Source organism: Podarcis bocagei, assembly GCF_964188305.1.
Source record: "Podarcis bocagei genome assembly, chromosome: 7".
NCBI classification, from domain to species: domain Eukaryota; kingdom Metazoa; phylum Chordata; class Lepidosauria; order Squamata; family Lacertidae; genus Podarcis; species Podarcis bocagei.
In genome coordinates this window covers 84,731,295-84,746,615 of record NC_138132.1, presented here as the reverse complement: position 1 = coordinate 84,746,615, position 15,321 = coordinate 84,731,295, and the positions used below count along the sequence as shown (strand labels likewise).

The following is a 15,321-nucleotide window of genomic DNA, read 5'->3' as shown; positions in this document are numbered from 1 at the left end:
CTGCATTGCAGGGCTGCATTGCAGGGCGTTGGACTAGATGATCTTCAGGTCCCTTCCAACTCTACAATTCTACGTTATCAATAGGCAGGGAGTTCCAAAGTACGGGTGCTAGCATGCTAAAAGATCAGTTTCTTGGCAACACAGAACAAGTCTTACATAGCAGCTATAATAGAACCTGTTAAGTTGTAGGTGAACATATCAGACGACACAGCTATTCTTCAGACAGCTCTTGTTTATTCACAGGCCAGAACAGAACTGAACTGAAGGGTTCAGCCAGCCTGCTTATAAAGAGCTCCAGTACACATAATTGTTACAACTTTCTAAAACTATCCAATCACTGAACGTCACTTTCGATCCTGAGTGAAAACTATCTACAGTATCCCCCTGCTGGTGAGAACTTCAGTACATAACAGAACCAGTTCCGTAAATCAAAGCGGTCAAGTGGGCATTCATGGGGTAAGGGGATAACCTCCCATCTTTGAGATTTGCAGTGGAGGTGGGGGCACTTACACCAAGCCAAAAGGATTTCCCACTAGCTTACATTAGGAAGTATTATACCAGACCAGAACATTGGTCAACGGAGCACAGTGACGTAGCCCAAAGGATTTCCCAACCCTCTTGACTCAAGCTCTTTTTCACTGGACATGCCAGGAACTTTACATTAACAAAAAATAAAGGCGCTCTGCTCTCTGTGTGTTTTCAGTACAGTGGTACCTCTGGTTACATACTTAATTCATTCTGGAGGTCCATTCTTAACCTGAAACTGTTCTTAACCACTTTAGCTAATGGGGCCTCCTGCTGCTGCTGTCGCGCCGCCACCGCGCGATTTCTGTTCTCATCCTGAAACAAAGTTCTTAACCCGAGGTACTATTTCTGGTTTAGCGGAGTCTGTAACCTGAAGCGTATGTAACCCGAGGTACCACTGTATTGTAAAATCTATATTTACACATCTTCACTTTTCTTTTACATACCAACCGTATTTATGATGCATGTTTTTGGTGGTGGTGGGGTTTTCCAAAGATGTACCGTATTTTTCGCCCTATAGGACGCACCGGCCCATAGGACGCACCTATTTTTTGAGGGGGGAAATCAAAGGAAAAAAATTGATTTCCCCCCAGGTTTGCGCAGCCATCCCCAAGCTAGAAGAGGGAGACGGAGCACTTCATCTCCCTCTTCTGCCTTCAGGGACAGCCTCCCAAGCCTCTGTGGGGCAGCGCACTGCGCTGCCCTGCAGAGGCTTTGCGCAACCATCCCAAGCTAGAAGAGGGAGATGGAGTGCTCCGTCTCCCTCTTCTGCCTTCAGGGACAGCTTGGCCCGCTATCCCGCGAGCTTGTGGGGCTGGCGGGGGGAGAAGCAGGCTTGCTTCTCCCCCCGCCAGCCTCCAGATCAGGTCAGGGAATAGCGGGATGGCGGCGCTCCGCCATCCCCCTATCCCCCGAGCTTGTGGGGCTGGCGGGGGGAGAAGCAGGCTTGCTTCTCCGCCCGCCAGCCTCCAGATCAGGTCGGGGAATAGGGGGATGGCGGAGCGCTGCCATCCCGCTATTCCCCGACCTGATCTGGAGGTTGTGGGGCTGGCGGGGGGGGGGGGGAGAAGCAGGCTTGCTTCTCCCAGCCCCAGCCTCCAGATCAGGTCGGGGAATAGCGGGGTGGCGGCTCTGCGCCGGGCTTGCAAGACTTGGGATAGCTTCCTGAAGCCTGGAGAGCGAGAGGGGTCGGTGCGCACGGACCCCTCTCGCTCTCCAGGCTTCAGCAAAAGCCTGCATTCGCCCCATAGGACGCACCCAGATTTCCCCTTCGTTTTTGGAGGGGAAAAAGTGCGTCTTATAGGGCGAAAAATACGGTATATCCATACATACAACCTGAGCAGAGGACAGAGGGACTCACAGCATTAAGTCCTCAACAGAACTTGCTTCCCCATTAGAATCATAGAGTTGGAAGGGACACCCAGGGTCATCTAGTCCAACCCCTGCAATGGAGGAATCTCAGCTAAAGCGTCCATGGCAGACGGCCGTCCAACCTCTGCTTTTAAAAACCTCCAAGGAAGGAGAGTCCCCCTGAGGGGGACTGCTCCACTGTCAAACAGCTCTGACTGTCAGAAGGTTTTTCTGTATGTATAGCTGGAATCTCCTTTCTTTTAACTTGAAGCCCTTGGTTCGAGTCCTGCCCTCCAGAGCAGGAGAAAACAAGCTTGCTCCCTCTTCATTGTGACAGCCCTTAAGATATCAGGGGTCCAGGGAAGCCTGAATTCACATCCCTTGAGTCCATCACAGAGCAAAACAGGCTCAGGCCTCTGCCTTCTCAGCTTCCAGCACTAGCCAAAAACTCACGCACACAAGTCTCACATACAAAGCCCTCTTACCATTGTGCCAGTTGTTCTCCATCTCAAGATCCAGGGAGGTGAGTTTGGAAAAGACCCACCCATTTATCTCAATAATAATAATAATAATTTATTATTTATACCCCGCCCATCTGGCTGGGCTTCCCCAGCCACTCTAGGCAGCTTTCAACAAAATATTAAAATGCAGTAATGCATCAAACATTAAAAGCTTCCCTAAAGAGGGCTGCCTTCAGATGTCTTCTAAAAGTCTGGTAGTTGTTGTTCTCTTTGACATCTGCTGGGAGAGTGTTCCACAGGGAGGGCGCCACTACCAAGAAGGCCCTCTGCCTGGTTCCCTGTAGCTTTGCTTCTCACAGTGAGGGAACCGCCAGAAGGCCATGGCAACAGAGCAACCTCTTTGGTAAGTAGCAGTATTTACCTGGTCGGCCAAAGCCAGATTGGACTGCTTCTGCAGTCTCTAGATTTTTAACATCACTGGATGCTGGCTTACAGGCTTGGAAGGGACCCGGGACATCATCCAGACTGACCCCGCAAACCTATAACAGTTTTGTCATTGGAAGTGCATGGGGTGAACAGGTGTTGTGTACATGGGGTGCAGAAGCAAGCCACAAGGCCGGCACAGCAGAGCCCTGAACTCTAAAAACTTAAGGGATCTGTGAAGACATAATCAAGCTTGATTAATTGGGGGGGGGGGTGAACAGCTTCTACTGTGAAAGGGGGCGGTGCACACTTCAAACCTCAACCAAACCTGCCTTCCTTCCCTGCCAGGTGAGGATAGTTTTAATTACCTTGCAAAGTAGCTTTGGGGGGGGGGGTATAAGTAATTGATAAAAAGTATTTTAAGGTTAAAAACATAATATTTGAAAGGTACAAAATAAGATATGAAACAAGGTAATAATTTGCTGATATTTTTATTGAAAAGAATGCAGGGTGAGGAGGACGCGGGGAAGTCCAGTTAGTTGTATGAAAAAGTTTTGGAAAGTCGGTGTTTTCTTTTTTCATCTTCTTTCTTCTTTTTTCTTCTTTTTCTTGTTTCTTTTTTGTACTTTGTGTATATTTTTGAGTTTGTATCTGAAAAATGTAATAAATATTTTTTTTTAAAGGAAAGTAGCTTTGGGGGGAAAGCCCAGTTCACTTTGTGACATTCTCACCCATCAAACAACTTTTGTACTTTGCCCCACGGAATAGCAGAAACACCATTAATACCCTCTCCATCAAACAGCAGCAGGAGACATCCTCACACATGGATCATTAAAAGGAAAAGCTGCCAAGATTTCGCCAAGTATCTCGTTTCAGGCATGTGAAAAACATGATCAAAGAGGAAATGCTGTTTTCCTTTTGTTTTCTCCGTTCCTCAAATCCCCAGAGTGGGGGGAGGGGGAAGGCTCCAGTTTGCTTCCTGCATCTTCAGAGAACAGATGTGAACAAGGAAGGAAGGCAGCATCTCTGAGTGATGCCAGCTCTGTAGGGAACAGCCCTACATCTTGCTTCAGCCTTTCTGACCAGCGTCAAGGACTTGGGCTCCAAACTCTTCCATAAGGCAGCAATGGCTGCAGGTTGATGTAAACAAGAAATGGGGCAGACAGACACTGTGAGAGGGACCAAGTGATGGTGGCTAATAGCCAAAGCAGAATCCAAAGCAATGTTAAAATGGCTTATGGATAATAGTCACATAAATGTAAATGTAGAATTGTATAGCTGGACCATAAAGAAGGCTGATCGCCGAAGAACTGATGCTTTTGAATTATGGTGCTGGAGGAGACTCTTCAGAGCCCCATGGACTGCAAGATCAGACCTATCCATTCTGAAGGAAATCAGCTCTGAGTGCTCACTGGAAGGACAGATCCTGAAGCTGAGGCTCCAATACTTTGGCCACCTCATGAGAAGAGAAGACTCCCTGGAAAAGACCCTGATGTTGGAAAAGATGGAGGGCACAAGGAGAAGGGGACGACGGAGGACGAGGTGGTTGGACAGTGTTCTCGAAGCTACCAGGATGAGTTTGACCAAACTGTGGGAGGCAGTAGAAGACAGGAGTGCCTGGCGTGCTCTGGTCCATGTGGTCACGAAGAGTCGGACATGACTAAATGACTAAACAACAACAAAATAGCTGGAAGAGACCCCAAGGGTCATCTAGTCCAACCCCCTGCGATGCAGGAATTGCAACTAAGGAATCTAAGGTAGATGGCCCTCCAAACTTTCTTTAGACACCTCCAATGAAAGAGAGTCCATCACCCTTTGAAGGAGTCTGTTCCACTGTCAGACATCTCTTATTTTCAGAAACATCTTCCTAATGTCTAGTCAGAAACTCCTTTCTTGTAATCTTAATCCATTGGTTCAGGTCCTAGCCTCCAGAATAGGAGAAAACAAGCTTACTCCATCCTCCATGACAGCCCTTGAGATATTTGGAGATTGTAATCTCCTCTCAGTCCCCTTTTCCAGACTAAGCATAACCACCTCCCTCAACTGTTTCTCACAAGGCTTGCTTTCCAGACCCTTTATCATCTCACTCGTCTGCACACCTTCCAGCTTGTCAACATCTTTCTTAAATTGCGGTCCCCAGAACTGGACACAGGACCCCTGGTGTGGTCTGACCAAGGCAGAAGAGAGAAGCCTGTACCTTGGTTCTCAAATGGAGTCCATTCCAGAAGTTCTTTCGATGCCCATAACGGTTCGAAAACTTAGGCGCGGCTTCCGATTGGCTGCAGGAGCTTCCTGCACTCAATCGGAAGCCGCAGAAGCCGCGTCGGACGTTCGGCTTCCAAAAAACGTTCGCAAACCAGAACAGTTGCTTCTGTGTTTGCAGAGTTCGGGAACCAAAATGTTCAAGTCGCAAGGCATTCCAGAACCAAGGTACGACTGTATACTGATGATGTTGGTGGTGGTGATTTAACTACCCTCCGCTGAGAGACCCAACTGCTTAAGACTCCAAGAGGGAGCTTAACCTGGTTGGGAGAATGCCAACACCAGCAGCATTCCCACAAGACAAAAGAGAGGGACAGCTTCCACAGCAGTTAACTCTGGGGAGGGTCTACTGCTCAGGATGTCTGCCTTGCATGTAGAAGCCCCCACGTTCCAGCCCTGGCATCTCCAGCTTAAACAGCTGAACTGGGAAAGCCTTCACTCTGTTCACAGTGACATGCCAAATGTCCATCAGACATTTGGCATGTCACTGTGAACAGAGTGAAGGCTTTCCCAGTTCAGCTGGGAGGCAGTGTGGTGTAGTGGTTAGAGGGTCCGCCTAGGGCCTGGAGAGACCAGGGTTCGAATGCCCACTCGGCCATGAAGCTCACTGGGGGGTGACCAGCCACTGCCTCTCAGCCCAACCCGCCTCACAGGGTTGTTGTGGGGACTAAATGAGGAGGGGGAGGACTATGCAAGTCATCTTGAGCTCCTTGGGTGAAAAGGTGGGAAGGAAATGCAATAAATAGATATCATAAGCTTGCCAACCTGGTGTCTTCCAGATGTTTTGACTACAACGCCCATCAGCGCTAGCCAGTACAGGCTGATGGAAGCCTGCAAAGAGCATTAGGAAGAGCCTGCTGGATCAAGCCAATGGCCCAGCCAATCCGGCATAGTCTCATATTGACCAACCAGATGCCCCAAAGGGAAACAAGCGCAAGACCCCCCTCTACTGGCATTCAGAAGCATTGCTGCCTCTGACCATAGAGGCAGAACATCAGGTAAAGGGACCCCTGACCATGAGGTCCAGTCGCGGCAGACTCTGGGGTTGTGGCGCTCATCTCGCTTTACTGGCCGAGGGAGCCGGTGTACAGCTTCTGGACCATGTGTCCAGCATGACTAAGCCGCTCCTGGCGAACCAGAGCAGCGCACGGAAACGCCATTTACCTTCCCGCCGGAGCGGTACCTATTTATCTACTTGCACTTTGATGTGCTTTCGAACTGCTAGGCTGGCAGGAGCTGGAACTGAGCAACGGGAGCTCACCCCGTCGCGGGGATTCGAACCACCAACTTTCTGATGGCAAGTCCTAGGCTCTGTGGTTTAACCCACAGCGCCACCCGTGTCCCGAACATCAGAGCCAGGAGCTAGAAGGCTACATGAGCTTGAAATGGGAGTCGCTTTTCCATTTCGCCTTACCGAGAGCTGAACAGCACCCAGACCCTTAGCACACCCTGAAGCAGACTGGTCCCGTAGGAAAACCTGGAACTTGGGCAGGGGTGAAAAGGAGAGGCGCAAGGGGTGCTTCAGGTGCAGTTCCCGGGCACGGCATTTCCAGAGTGGGAGCAACCCGGCGACCGGCTTGTTTCCATCCCTTTCCCAGCTCTGCAATGCAGCTTTCTTAAATATTGAACAGGCTGGCTGATGCAACTCCGGCGGGTAAAGCCAAGACTGAGGGACTGCTTGGCTTTCTTTTCTTCCCCACGTTGAGGAAGCCTGAACGCAATCAATCTTCATTCAGGAAAAGAAGGGGGAACGACCAAAGAGGACATGGCAAGAGGAGAATAAAAGCAAGAGGGAGAGATCCGCAGAGCCTCTCCCTTTGCACGTGCCAAGAAGGTGCACAGAGGGGCAGGAAAGGTGGTCGGCTTTTTTCGGGGCCCATTTCCCCGCGAGGAGAGGGGCACAGGGCTGGGCGACCCTCCAGATGCTGGTGGACTCTCAGGGATGCTGGGTGTTGGGAACTTCTGGTTCACGAGATTGTTATATAATCGGTTTATGAGAAAATATGCAAGCTGAGGAGCAGGTAGGCACCCAGATGGGCAGCGCTGGGCTTTTAAAGCAACTTCAGCTCCGCACAAAGCGATCTGCCAGGCTGGCTCCTTGCCACCCACCTGCAAAAACACAGAAGCATCTGCATTGCAGGGGGTTGGACTAGATGACCCCCGGAGTAGCTTTCAGTTCTACAGTTCTATTATTCTTCAAGGTGGCGCTGTGGTCTAAATCACTGAGCCGAGGGCTTGCAGATCAGAAGGTCGCAGTTCGAATCCCCGCGACGGGGTGAACTCCCATTGTTTGGTCCCAGCTCCGTTCAACCTAGCAGTTTGGAAGCACATCAAGTGCAAGTAGATAAATAGGTACCACTCTGGCGGGAAGGTAAACGGCATTTCCATGCACTGCTCTGGTTCGCCAGAAGCAGCTTAGTCATGCTGGCCACATGACCCGGAAGCTGCCTGCGGGCAAACGCCGGCTCCCTCGGCCAGTAAAGCGAGATGAGCACTGCAACCCCAGAGTCATCCACGACTGGACCTAACAGTCAGGGGGTACCTTTACCTTTATTATTCTTCACTGGCTATGTTTAAAAGAGCTGAACGCCTTAACTGCAGCCTCCTGAACCCAACTGGGAGAGGGTTTGCAGGAGCCCCCAGCCCCCATTGAATCCCCTCTCCCCACTGTCAGCTATTAACGCCGGAAAGGTAATGTCCACACCTGTTATGACCTTATGGGCATAGCAGGATGAGTTCAGGTCAGCAGATAGATGGTCTTCGGGGGAGAGGTGGTTGCAGGCAAACTCCATGGTCCAACTCTCCCAAGAGTGGGGCAATATTTTCAGCCTAAGGACTACATTTCCTTGTGGGATAAAAAGGTAAAGGTAAAGGAGTCTTGCACAAAAGTCCAGTCAAAGGTGGCTGTAGGGTTGCGGCGCTCATCTCACTTTCAGGCTGAGGGAGCCGGTGTTTGTCCACCGACAGCTTTCCAGGTCAGGTGGCCAGCATGACTAAACCACTTCTGGCGCAACGGAACACAGTGTCGGAAGCCAGAGCACACAGAAACACCATTTCATTGGCTCCCAGTACATTTCCGAGCACAATTCAAAGTGTTGCGGCTGACCTTTAAAGCCCTAAACTGCCTCGGTCCAGTATACCTAAAGGACCGTCTCCACCCCCATCGTTCTGCCCGGACACTGAGGTCCAGCACCAAGGGACTTCTGGCGGCTCCCTCACTGTGAGAAGTGAGGTTACAGGGAACCAGGCAGAGGGCCTTCTTGGCAGTGGCGCCTGCCCTGTGGAACGCCCTCCCAGCAGATGTCAAGGCAATAAACAACTATTTTACTTTTAAAAGACAACTGAAGGCAGCCCTGTTTAGGGAAGTTTTTAATGTCCGATGCTGTATTGTTTTTAATATTCAGTCGGAAGCCACCCAGAGTGGCTGGGGAGAACCAGTCAGATGGGTGGGGTATAAATAATAAATTGTTGTTGTTGTTGTTTACCTTCCCGCCGGAGTGGTACCTATTCATCTACTTGCACTGGATTGCTTTCAAACTGCTAGGCTGGCAGAAGCTGGGACCGAGCAACGGGAGCTCACCCCATCACGCAGATTCGAACTGCCAACTTTCCGACCAGCAAGCCCAAGGGGCTCAGTGGTTTAGACCACACCACCACCCACTCCCTTGTGGGGACCAGGCGCTCATGGTGGATAGAGCCAAAGGCAAAGGAGAGGGGTTAGGCAATGGATGTGACTCTTACCTTTTTAAGGCGGCAACATCACAGCCATGCAAAAGCTTCTGCACCGAGAGACCTGCCTACCTACGCCAGGGCAACAAGGGGCATTATCAGCCATTCATAAGTACATTCCAGGCATGCAAAGGCCTCCGAAGAAGGCATGGAGCAGGGTCACTGAAGGTCATGACTTGGGGACAGTCCCAACAGCAAGGGCAAGAAGGAGAGATCTGCTGCCCAATGGCTACCAGCCAGGATGGCTCAGTTTTGCCACCACAGTGGGAGGCAGCAGTGCTTCTGAACAGCAGTTGCTGGAAACCACAGAGAGGGCTCTTTTGCTCGGCTTCTGCTTGTGGGAACAGGATCTGAGAACAGAATGCTGGACCAGTGGTAGAAACTGAGATACGAAAGCTAGGAGCTAAATGGCACCTTAAACCTGGGTTACGAGCACAACAATTGAATGTCTACGCACTTTTTTTATAACAAGAATACAAAGCTGAAAATGAATGAACTGCAGCTAAAATATTATGTTCCTTTTTCATATGGTCTAGTCCAGGGGTCAGCAAACTTACCGCGCCTCGGGCCAGTGTCTCCAGCGCCGATCACGCGGCGGGCCAGAGGGCGGGAGAGCACGTGCCCATACGCATGCGCACACGCTGTTTCCGGCGCACTTCCAGGTCGGAGGAGCACCAGAAATAGCTTGTGTGCATGTGCACGGCCTCTTCCGACCCGGATGTGCACCGGAAATAACGCTTGTGCATGCGCAAATAACACATGCGCACAAGCTATTTCCAGTGCTCCTCTGACCTGGAAGTGGGCAGCCGTGCAGCGCTGCGCCGGTAAGAGCAGGTAGCGGTGGTCGCCGCGGGCCGGATAAATGAGTCCTGCGGGCCTTATCCGGCCCACGGGCCTTAGTTTGGGGACCTCTGGTCTAGACCTTCCCCTGCTCGCCCCCCATAATATTCTTAAGAGGGTCTCTTCTCCAGTCTTCAGAGAGTAGCTGGAAGTGGGGAAGCAGAAAAAGGTCCTCCTTTCCTTCCACTCTGCAGTTTTAATCTGAAATCTTAAGGGCAATACTGTGTCCAGAGCTCAGAAACTGCTTGCCCTAATGAAATTCCCAGTCGCAAAATGCACCTAGAACAATGGGAGTTTCGAACACTGGGCTGGACCCGATCCTACAGGCTCTCCTTACGTTCCTAACCCCAGAGTCAGAGGCGCCAGCTTCTCAAGATGCTTGAGGGGACCCAACAAGACAGCCTGATGTCACGCACACGACATCGTGAAGAGCCAGGGCGCAGAGTTGAATGCCCTCTGAACATTGAGGGGACCTGGCCCCCTCCCCCCAAAGAAAGGTTGTGTGGAATGAAATGCCTCAGCTTCAGGAGCCGGCGCCTATGCCCAGAGCCAACCCATTTGGGTAACTGGAATTTCTGCAAAAACAAAACAAAGCAGTTCTCTACTTCCCCAAAGGGAGGAAAGACTCAAAGAAAGGGGTGTAGCATGGGGGGTACCATGGGAGCTGTGGTCCCAGGCACACAATTTTTGAGGGGGCTGAGCCAGGTGCCCCCATGCAGGTGGCCCCAGCGCAGCCTGGCCCGGTGCTCCTCTCCGCCCGCCAAGGGCTGCGTCGCAGGGGGGGCTCAGCACAGCCCCACTTTGCTCCAGTGGGGGTGGGGGTCACTTCAGTGGCAGTGGCAGAGAGGGCTGGGCTGGCGCCCTGCCCCATCCAGCGCACAAATGACCCCCCTCCCCGGCCCAGTGTGCAAACACACACACAGATGCCCCGGGCACCAGCAACGGATGCTACGCCACTGCTCAAAGACTGCAGAAGAAAAATGAGCATCCGCTGCTCTTCCTCCAGTATGAGCTGGGCATGCAGGCATCAAACCCAAATCCTCTGACTGCTTTGCTATCAATCTCTGCCCAGCATTTTCCCAGGAGCTGGGAACAACCTGCAGATTTTGCCAGTGCCAACACTCTTCTCAAAAGGGTGGGGGAGGCCCTCCTTCATAAACAGCCCCCCTTCCTCCTCCTCCTCCTCCTCACACCCTAATTCTTAGTCACCATCTATTCCAGGCACAGGAGGTATCTCAAATTGGCTCTCAAAGATGCCCCACAGCTCCCAATTAGCAATTTAATAAGCCGTTGTCTGGTGCATCCATCTAAGCAAAAAATGTATTTCAGAGAGCACAGAGGTTTCGAGGCCTATCAGCACACGGCATCTCGCTTTTAATGATGCTCCAGCTCCTCTATCAGAGCCGCGCATCCCAATTAAAACCATGCTCAACAAAGACCCCCTTGGCAGCAAGGGCAGCGGCGCAGGGAGGCATTTGCTGAGAACACAACGCCAAAATGGAAACAGCCGTCAATAAAAGCAGATCAACAGCACGGCAGGACCTGGGGTGCAATTGTCTTCTCCCATATTCTCAACTGGGCGTTGGCTTGCCATGATTGCTCAGTACCCAAAGAAGGCACCCTGCACATGCTCCTTTCGACTGCTCCACACCGTTCTGCCTAGGCATCTGCCCTTGCAAAGCCGCTGCTGTAGAGGTGAGCAGAAATAGATAAGATATGCCCAAAGAGCTTGCTTGCCAATGGCCCACCTCGTCCAATCTTTGTCAACCTGGTACCCTCCAGATGTTTTGAATTACAACTCCCATCAGCCCTAACCAGCACAGGCTGATGGGCACCTGTCACCTGGCAAAGAATATCAGAAGAGACAATGTTTGGATTTGATATCCCGCTTTATCACTACCCAAAGGAGTCTCAAAGCAGCTAACATTCTCCTTTCCCTTCCTCCCCCACAACAAACACTCTGTGAGGTGAGTGGGGCAGAGAGACTTCGGAGAAGTGTGACTGGCCCAAGGTCACCCAGCAGCTGCATGTGGAGGAGCGGGGACGCGAACCCAGTTCACCAGATTACGAGTCCACCGCTCTTAACCACTACACCACACTGGCTCATGGGATGTCCGTGGGAAACTCAGAAGCAAGACCAAAGCACAAAAGCAGTCTCCCTTCCAGTGGATTACAGGAAATGGTTTTCAGAAGCATTCCTGCCTCTGAACAAGAAGGCAGAGCAGAGAGATCCTGGCTAGCAGCCATCAATAGCTTGGACTACTGCAATGTGCTCTACGTGGGGCTACCTTTGAAGGTGACCCGGAAACTACAACTAAGCCAGAATGCAGCAACTAGACCGGGGACTGGGAGTGACCGCCAAGACCACATAACACTGGTCTTGAAAGACCTTCATTGGCTGCCAGTATGTTTCCGAGCACAATTCAAAGTGTTGGTGCTGACCTTTAAAGCCCTAAACGGCCTCGGTCCTATATACCTGAAGGAGCATCTCCACCCCCATCGTTCTGCCCAGACACTGAGGTCCAGCGCCGAGGGCCTTCTGGCGGTTCCCTCACTGTGAGAAGTGAGGTTACAGGGAAACGGGCAGAGGGCCTTCTCAGTAGTGGCGCCTGCCTTGTAGAACGCCCTCCCCTCAGATGTCAGGAAAATAAGCAACTATCTGACTTTCAGAAGACATCTGAAGGCAACCCAGTTTATGGAAGTTTTTAATGTTTGACTTTTTTACCGTGTTTTTAATATTCTATTGGGAGCCTCCCGGAGTTGCTGGGGAAACCCAGCCAGATGGGCAGGATATAAATAATATTATTATTATTATTATTATTATTATTATTATTATTATTATTATTATTATTACTGCATGAAGGACTTCATTTTATCTTCCAATATTCAGCTTTACTGCTGAATTCAAGTGCTATGAGAGAGGGAGAAAACCATTTTCGCCACAATCAACTGGCCCTCTGGAAGACACTAGGCATGCATTCAAAGCATGTTCAACGCGCATTTAAAGCACATGACTACCCCCAAAGAATCCTGGGAACTGTAGTTTGCTATGGGTGCTGGGAATTGTTAGCTCTTTGAGCTACAGCTTCCAGCTTCCAGTTGAATTTATGGTGCGGATCTGCCCATAGGTAAATGTTTCAGAGGGAAATGAATTATGTTGCCCAAATTAGAGGCAAGTTCAATGTCTCAGGATAAAGTATGAGCCCCAGGACCTGTTTTGTGCCCCTGTTGCGCTGTTCCTGCAAACACAGGAGATGGCAGGCTTGGAGTTGCAAGCCAGTGGCGGTGTGGTGTTTAGAGTGTCCGACTAAGGCCCGGGAGATCAGGGTTCGAATCCCCACTCAGCCATGAAACTCCCTGTAATTAATGCTCACGACTGCTTTGCGTTGGTGTTTGCTTTAGGGAAAGAGGTCGCTTTGCTAACCATTTCATGGCATCGCTTGAGTTTGATTTCCTGAGCGCTGCCGCGAGCGGGTGTCTTCTTGTTCCAGTGCTGCTCAAAGAGCTGGAAGGGACTTTAAGGGTCATCCAGTCCAACCCCCTGCAATGAACGAATCACAGCTAAAGAACCCCTATGTTCCTCTTCTGAATGCAATGCAATCTGGGAGAAGGAGGGGCTGGAATGTGGGGTTAAACCCCTCCCTTCTGCACCATGAAGTCAACAGCAACAAAAGGACTGGCATCACCTCCAGTTTGTTCCCAAGGTCCAAGGATGTGTTCATGGAGTCCTCCTAAATGTGGCCCTCAAGGCCTCGTTCTCTGGCCCCTGGGTCCCTCCCTGGGCCACGAGCCTTCCACAAACCACACCCCCTTCCCTGCCCCTGTCACGGGCTGCCCTCAAGTGTTTGTGCCTGGCTGGAAGGTGTCCCTGAACTGCTGTTTTGCCTCTCTCTTGCCCAGATGGAAGACACGAGAAATCCCAGGGGAAGCTTACTGCACAAAGGGAAGAGTTGTACCTGATGCTCCACCGGGTCTTGCGTCTGGCCCCACCGACTGCAGGCGTTTGTCATTATTTTGCATTTACGTATTTACCGTATTTTTCGCTCTATAACACGCACCCGACCATAACACGCACGTAGTTTTTAGAGGAGGAAAATCCGTAGGCATGCCACCCATAGGCATTCCCTCCATAACACGCACAGACATTTCCCCTTACTTTCTAGGAGGAAAAAAGTGAGTGTTATGGTGCAAAAAATACGGTATATCCTGCCTTTCTCCCAAGCCAGGATTCAAGGTGGCTTACAAAGTTTAAAAGCGTTATTGCAAAATATGCATTATTTTATATATATATGTATCTATATGTAATAAAAACACAATACAGTCGTGCCTTGGATCCCAAACAACTTGGTACTCGTACATTTTGGCTCCTGAACACTGCAAACCTGGAAGTGACTCTTCCAGTTTGTGAACGTTCTTTTGGAAGCCGAACGTCCGACAGGGCTTCCGCGGCTTCCAATTGGCTGCAGGAACTTCCTGCAGCCAGTCGGAAGCCACACTTTGGTTTCCAAATGTTTTGGAAGTCGAAGGGACTTCTGGATGGATTCCGTTCGACTTCCAAGGTACGACTGTACATTTAGAGCCAGCGGTTAAAGTGCAGTTTGCCCTGACAGCAGCCCAGCCGTCTGCACTGTCTACTTCTCAGTTTCCAAAGGCCTGTCGGAGCACAAAAGGTCTCAGCCTTAGGCAGATGGATAACAAGGAGGGAGCCGGTCTGCCCTCTCCTAGGAGCGAATCCCAGATTTGGGAGCAGCCACAGAGAAGGCTCTCTCGCGTGTCACCACCAGCCATGCCTCTTATGTTGATGGGACAGAAGGAAGGTGCTCACCCGAGGATCTTAGCACCCAGGCAGGTTTGTAGAGTCATGCCTCGGGTTACAGACGCTTCAGGTTGTGAGTTTTCGGGTTACAAACATGCTGAAACCCGGAAGTACCGGAACGGCTTACTTCCGGGTTTCGGCGCTCACGCATGTGCAGACGCACCGAATTGCAACCCGCGCGTGCACAGGTTGTGGACGCTGCAGGTTGCGAATGTGCCTCCCGCACGGATCACATTTGCAAACCAAGTGTCCACTGTATAAGGAAATGCCTGGGCCCCAGCCCGGCCAGCGCCCCTGGGAAAGTTCCCCATCAGGGAATGTGGCCCTTCGTCCGAAAGAGGCTCCCTGCCCTAGAGCCTGTGGGAGTGGGGTCCTTTCCCTCTTTCCTGGGAGCCAACCACACCCTGGGCAAACCCCAGTTACACTGCAACAGCAGATCCCAAGAAGCTGAGGCACTTCATGCGATTCCTGAACGGCTGCCCAGCCTTCCTTCTGCTGCGGCAGAAGGCGTCTCGGAGCTGCGCTCTGCTCACAGAAGGGAGAGGCAAAATTAAACGAAAACAGCACAGGAGCTTTTCAATGAAACACAGCCTTCTTTCCTCCTCCTCCTCCTCCTCCTCCCCCCACTTCAAAGCTCATTCACAACTCACGTTCCATTCTTGAGAACGAGGAATCCAGTGTGTTCCCGTTCCAGTCCGTTGTTGCCGAGAGAGCGTAAGGGAGCCGCCTCTGCTGCAATGTGAATTTCCTCCTGCTTGGTGCAGACATCTGCAGGGTGGCGAGCAAATTCGCCAGGCGTGCCCACCCCCAGAAAGAAAAGGGGGGAAAACCCTGCGATTGGCAACGGCTGCAGAGGAGAAGCAAAGCGCAGCTCCCCGGCAGGTAGATCGCAAGTCGCTCAAGTAGAGCAGCTCC

At 51.2% G+C, this 15,321-nt stretch overlaps 1 protein-coding gene across 3 annotated transcripts in view; it reads right to left on the bottom strand.

Moving 5' to 3' along the window:
• Positions 1–15,321, bottom strand: part of RPH3A (rabphilin 3A) — a 128,438-nt gene that overhangs the window by 86,452 nt on the left and 26,665 nt on the right. Inside the window, exon 1 of one of the 3 annotated variants that reach the window (XM_081203044.1) lies at positions 15,057–15,154. The exons of 1 other annotated variant lie outside the window; for it this stretch is intronic. The gene's annotated coding sequence lies outside the window, so the exon portion shown is untranslated. Of the gene's footprint in view, positions 1–15,056; positions 15,155–15,321 lie in introns of those variants that run through there. One more of the 3 variants, XM_081203042.1, reaches the window with a different exon arrangement.